Genomic DNA, 8,637 nt, shown 5'->3' on the forward strand with positions numbered 1-8,637 from the left:
AACTATATAAAACTATACAAAACTATATAAAACTATATAAAACTATATAAAACTAATAAAACTATATAAAACTATATGAAACTCTATACAACTATATAGAACTATATTAACACTATATAAAACTATATAAAACTATATAAAACTATATAAAACTATGTAAAACTATATAAAACTATATAAAACAACATAAAGCAATATAAAACTATAATAAAACTAGAAAGCTATATAAAAGTATATAAAACTATATAAAAATATTTAAAACTAAAAAAACTAATAAAACTATATAAAACTTTATAAAACTATTTAAAACTATATAAAACTATATAAAACCATGAAAAAGTAACAAAACTATATAACCTACGTAATGCTCTATAGAGCTATATAAAACTATATAAAGCTATATAAAACTCTATAATACTATATATAACTATATAAAACTATATAAAAATATGTAAAACTAACAAAACTATATAAGCTATATAAAACTAATGCAACTATATAAAACAATATGAACCCTCTATAAAACTATATAGCACTATATAAAACTATATAAAACTATAGGAAACTATATAAAACAATATAAAACTATCAAAACTATATAAAACTATACAAAACTATATAAAACTATATAAAACTATATAAAACTAATAAAACTATACAAAACTATATAAAACTATATAAAACTATATAAAACTAATAAAACTATATAAAACTATATGAAACTCTATACAACTATATAGAACTATATAACACTATATAAAACTATATAAAACTATATAAAACTATATAAAACTATGTAAAACTATATAAAACTATATAAAACAACATAAAGCAATATAAAACTATATAAACTAAGAAAACTATATAAAGTATATAAAACTATATAAAAATATTTAAAACTAAAAAAACTATATAAAACTATATAAAACTTTATAAAACTATTTAAAACTATATAAAACTATATAAAACCATGAAAAAGTAACAAAACTATATAAACCTACGTAATGCTCTATAGAGCTATATAAAACTATATAAAGCTATATAAAACTCTATAATACTATATATAACTATATAAAACTATATAAAAATATGTAAAACTAACAAAACTATATAAAGCTATATAATACTAATACAACTATATAAACAATATGAACCTCTATAAAACTATGTAGCACTACATAAAACTATATAAAACTATAGGAAACTATATAAAACAATATAAAACTATATAAAACTATATAAAACTAATAGAACTATATAAAACTATATAAAACTATATAAAACTATATAAAACTATATAAAACTATGTAAAACTATATAAAACTATATAAAACAACATAAAGCAATATAAAACTATATAAAACTAAGAAAACTATATAAAAGTATATAAAACTATATAAAAATATATAAAACTAAAATACTATATAAAACTATATAAAACTTTATAAAACTATTTAAAACTATATAAAACTATATAAAACCATGAAAAAGTAACAAAACTATATAAACCTATGTAATGCTCTATAGAGCTATATAAACTATACAACACTATATAAAACTATATAAAGGTATATAAAACTATGTAAAACTATACAAAACTATATAAAAACTATATAAAACTGAATAAATCTAAATAAAACTATATAAAGCTATTTAAAATTATGTAGAACTATATAAAACAATATGAAACTGTATAATACTATATAAAACTATATGAAGCTATAATAAAACTAATGAAACTAATAAAACGAACAAAACTAATAAAACTATAAAAAAACCATATAAAAACCATATAAAACTGTATAAAAACTATATAAAACTATATAAAACTAACAAAACTATATAAAACTATATAAAACTAACAAAACTATATAAACTATATAAAACTGTATAAAACTATATAAAACTAATAAAATCATATAAAACTATATTAAACTCTATAAAACTATATAAAACTACTTAAAACTATATAAAACTATATAAAACTCTATAAACTATATATAAAACTAATAAAACAATATAAAACTATATAAAACTGTATAAATGATATAAAACTAATAAACTATATAACACACTATGAAACTATATGACACTAGATAAAACTATATAAAACTATATAAAACTAGTAAAACTATATAAAACTACATGAAACTCTATAAAACTATATAGAACTATATAAACTATATAAAACTATATAAAACTATATAAAACTATATAAAACTATATAAAACTATATAACACTTTATAAAACTACATAAAAACTATATAAAACTATATAAAACTAAGAAAACTATATAAAACTATATAAAACTATATAAACAATATAAAACTATCAAACCTATATAAAACTATATATAACTATATAAAACTGTATAAAACTAATAAAACTATATAAACTAATAAAACTATATAACACACTATAAACTATATAACACAATATAAAACTATATAAAACTATATAAAACTAATAAAACGATATAAAACTATATGAAACTCTATAAAACTATATAAAACTATACAAAACTATATAAAACTAACAAAAGTATATAAAACTATATAAAAGTATAAAACTGTATAAAACTATATGAAACTCTATAAAACTATATAAAGCTCTATAAAACTATATAAACTCTGCAAAACTATATGAAACTATATTAAACTATATAAAACTATATAAAACTAACAAAAACTATATAAAGCTATATAAAAGTAATAAAACTATATAAAACTATATAAAACTATAAAAAACTAACAAAACTATATAAACCTATATAAAACTACATAAAACTAACAAAACTATATAAACCTATATAAAATTTTATAAACTATATAACACTATATAAAAACTATATAAAGGTATATAAAACTATGTAAAACTATACAAAACTATATAAAACTATATAAAACTGTATAAATCTAAATATAACTATATAAAGCTATTTAAAATTATGTAGAACTATATAAAACTATATGAAACTGTATAATACTATATAAATCTATATGAAGCTATAATAAAACTAATGAAACTAATAAACGAACAAAACTAATAAAACTATATAAAACCATATAAAACTGTATAAAACTATATAAAACTTTATAAAACTATTTAAAACAATATAAAACTATATAAAACCATGAAAAAGTACAAAAACTATATAAACCTACGTATGCTCTATAGAGCTATATAAAACTATATAAAGCTATATAAAACTGTATAAAACTATTTAAAACTATATAAAACTATAGAGTACTATATAAAACTATATAAAACCAACAAAACTATATAAAACTATATAAACTAACAAATCTATATAAAACTATATAAAACTATATAAAACTCTATAATACTATATATAACTATATAAAACTATATAAAACTATATACAACTATATAAAAACTATATAAAATTAACAAATCTATATAAAACTATATAAAAACTATATAAAACTCTATAATACTATATATAACTATATAAAACTATATAAAACTATGTAAACTAACAAAACTATATAAAGCTATATAATACTAATACAACTATATAAAACAATATGAACCTCTATAAAACTATGTAGCACTACATAAAACTATATAAAACTATAGGAAACTATATAAAACAATATAAAACTATCAAAACTATATAAAACTATATAAAACTAATAGAACTATATAAAACTATATAAAACTATATAAAACTATATAAAACTATATAAAACTATATAAAACTATATAAAACAACATAAAGCAATATAAAACTATATAAAACTAAGAAAACTATATAAAAAGTATATAAAACTATATAAAAATATATAAAACTAAAAATACTATATAAAACTATATAAAACTTTATAAAACTATTTAAAACTATATAAAACTATATAAAACCATGAAAAAGTAACAAAACTATATAAACCTATGTAATGCTCTATAGAGCTATATAAAACTATATAAAGCTATATAAACTTTATAAACTATTTAAACTATATAAAACTATAGAGTACTATATAAAACTATATAAAACTAACAAAAACTATATAAAACTATATAAAACGATATAAAACTATAAAAAACTATATAAAACAAAGAAAACTATACAAAACTATATAAAACTCTATAAAACTATAAAAAATGTTTAAAACTATATACACTATATAAAACTATATAAAAACTGTAAAAAACTAACAAAACTATATAAACCTATATAAAACTACATAAAACTAACAAAACTATATAAACCTATATAAATTCTATAAAACTATATAACACTATATAAAACTATATAAAGGTATATAAAACTATGTAAAGCTATACAAAACTATATAAAACTATATAAAACTGTATAAATCTAAATAAAACTATATAAAGCTATTTAAAATTATGTAGAACTATATAAAACTATATGAAACTGTATAATACTATATAAAACTATATGAAGCTATAATAAAACTAATGAAACTAATAAATCGAACAAAACTAATAAACTATATAAAACCATATAAAACTGTATAAAACTATATAAAACTATATAAAACTAACAAACTATATAAAACTATATAAAACTAACAAAACCTATATAAACTAACAAAACTATATAAAACTATATAAAACTAATAAAACTATATGAAACTATATAAAACTATATAATGTAATTAACTATATGAAACAATATACGGCTAAATAAAACTATATAAAACTATAAAATTCTATAAAACTATATAAAACTATATAACGCTAATAGTAGTTTATAACACTATATAACGCTAATAAAACTATATTAAACTATATAAAACTCTATAAAACTATATAAAACAATATAAAACTACATCAAAACCTATAAAACTTTTAAAAATATTTAAATCTATATAAAACTATATAAAAAAATTTAAAACTATATCAAACTATATAAAAATGTTTAAAACTATATAAAACTATATAAAACTATATAAAACAATATAAAACTATATATAAATATATAAAACTATATAAAACTATATAAAACTAAGAAAACTATATAAAACTATATAAAACTAATAAAATCATATAAAACTATATTAAACTCTATAAAACTATATAAAACTACTTAAGACTATATAAAACTATATAAAACTCTATAAAACTATATAAAACTAATAAAACTATATAAAACTATATAAAACTATATAAAATGATATAAAACAAATAAAACTATATAACACACTATGAAACTATATAAACTAGATAAAACTATATAAAACTATATAAACTAGTAAAACTATATAAAACTATATGAAACTCTATAAAACTATATAGAACTATATAAAACTATATAAAACTATATAAAACTATATAAAACTATATAAAACTATATAAAACTATATAAAACTATATAACACTTTATAAAACTACATAAAACTATATAAAACTATATAAAACTAAGAAAAACTATATAAAACTATATAAAACTATATAAAACAATATAAAACTATCAAACTATATAAAACTATATATAACTATATAAAACTATATAAAACTAATAAAACTATATAAACTATATAAAACTAGTAAAACTATATAACACACTATAAAACTATATAACACAATATAAAACTATATAAAACTATATAAAACTAATAAAACGATATAAAACTATATGAAACTCTATAAAACTATATAAAACTAATAAAACTATATAAAACTAACAAAACTATATAAACTATATAAAACTGTATAAAACTATATAAAACTAATAAAATCATATAAAACTATATTAAACTCTATAAAACTATATAAAACTACTTAAGACTATATAAAACTATATAAAACTCTATAAAACTATATAAAACTAATAAAACTATATAAAACTATATAAAACTATATAAAATGATATAAAACAAATAAAACTATATAACACACTATGAAACTATATAACACTAGATAAAACTATATAAAACTATATAAAACTAGTAAAACTATATAAAACTATATGAAACTCTATAAAACTATATAGAACTATATAAAACTATATAAAACTATATAAAACTATATAAAACTATATAAAACTATATAAAACTATATAAACTATATAACACTTTATAAAACTACATAAAACTATATAAAACTATATAAAACTAAGAAAACTATATAAAACTATATAAAACTATATAAAACAATATAAAACTATCAAACCTATATAAAACTATATATAACTATATAAAACTATATAAAACTAATAAAACTATATAAAACTAGTAAAACTATATAACACACTATAAAACTATATAACACAATATAAAACTATATAAAACTATATAAAACTAATAAAACGATATAAAACTATATGAAACTCTATAAAACTATATAAAACTATACAAAACTATATAAAACTAACAAAAGTATATAAAACTATATAAAAGTAATAAAACTGTATAAAACTATATGAAACTCTATAAAACTATATAAAGCTCTATAAAACTATATAAAACTCTGCAAAACTATATGAAACTATATTAAACTATATAAAACTATATAAAACTAACAAAACTATATAAAACTATATAAAACTAATAAAACTATATGAAACTATATAAAACTATATAAAACTAATTAAACTATATGAAACAATATACGGCTAAATAAAACTATATAAAACTATAAAATTCTATTAAAACTATATAAAACTATATAACGCTAATAGTAGTTTATAACACTATATAACGCTAATAAAACTATATTAAACTATATAAAACTCTATAAAACTATATAAAACAATATAAAACTACATCAAAACCTATAAACTTTTTAAAAATATTTAAAACTATATAAAACTATATAAAACTATTTAAAACTATGTCAAACTATATAAAAATGTTTAAAACTATATAAAACTATATAAAACTATATAAAACAATATAAAACTATATATAAATATATAAAACTATATAAAACTAAGAAAACTATATAAAACTATATAAAACTATATAAAAAAATATAAAACTATCAAAACTATATAAAACTATATATAAATATATGAAACTATATAAAACTCTATAATACTATATAAAACTATATAAAACTATATAAAACTATATAAAACAACATAAAGCAATATAAAACTATATAAAACTAAGAGAACTATATAAAAGTATATAAAACTATATAAAAATATATAAAACTAAAAATACTATATAAAACTATATAAAACTAACAAAACTATATAAAACTATATAAAACGATATAAAACTATTAAAAACTATATAAAACAAAGAAAACTATACAAAACTATATAAAACTCTATAAAACTATATAAAAATGTTTAAAACTATATAACACTATATAAAACTATATAAAACTATAAAAAACTAACAAAACTATATAAACCTATATAAAACTACATAAAACTAACAAAACTATATAAACCTATATAAAATTCTATAAAACTATATAACACTATATAAAACTATATAAAGGTATATAAAACTATGTAAAGCTATACAAAACTATATAAAACTATATAAAACTATATAAAACTAACAAAACTATATAAAACTATATAAAACTAACAAAACTATATAAACTATATAAAACTGTATAAAACTATATAAAACTAATAAAATCATATAAAACTATATTAAACTCTATAAAACTATATAAAACTACTTAAGACTATATAAAACTATATAAAACTCTATAAAACTATATAAAACTAATAAAACTATATAAAACTAATAAAACTATATAACACACTATAAAACTATATAACACAATATAAAACTATATAAAACTATATAAAACTAATAAAACGATATAAAACTATATGAAACTCTATAAAACTATATAAAACTATACAAAACTATATAAAACTAACAAAAGTATATAAAACTATATAAAAGTAATAAAACTGTATAAAACTATATGAAACTCTATAAAACTATATAAAGCTCTATAAAACTATATAAAACTCTGCAAAACTATATGAAACTATATTAAACTATATAAAACTATATAAAACTAACAAAACTATATAAAGCTATATAAAACTAATAAAACTATATAACTATAACTATATAAAACTATATAAAACAATATAAAACTACATCAAAACCTATAAAACTTTTTAAAAATATTTAAAACTATATAAAACTATATAAAACTATTTAAAACTATATAAAACTATATAAAAATGTTTAAAACTATATAAAACTATATAAAACTATATAAAACTATATAAAACAATATAAAACTATATATAAATATATAAAACTATAAAAACTAACAAAACTATATAAACCTATATAAAACTACATAAAACTAACAAAACTATATAAACCTATATAAAATTCTATAAAACTATATAACACTATATAAAACTATATAAAGGTATATAAAACTATGTAAAACTATACAAAACTATATAAAACTATATAAAACTGTATAAATCTAAATATAACTATATAAAGCTATTTCAAATTATGTAGAACTATATAAAACTATATGAAACTGTATAATACTATATAAAACTATATGAAGCTATAATAAAACTAATGAATCTAATAAAACGAACAAAACTAATAAAACTATATAAAACCATATAAAACTGTATAAAACTATATAAAACTATATAAAACTAACAAAACTATATAAAACTATATAAAACTAACAAA

Source organism: Nomia melanderi, unplaced genomic scaffold, assembly GCF_051020985.1.
Source record: "Nomia melanderi isolate GNS246 unplaced genomic scaffold, iyNomMela1 scaffold0666, whole genome shotgun sequence".
In the NCBI taxonomy this organism is placed as follows: domain Eukaryota; kingdom Metazoa; phylum Arthropoda; class Insecta; order Hymenoptera; family Halictidae; genus Nomia; species Nomia melanderi.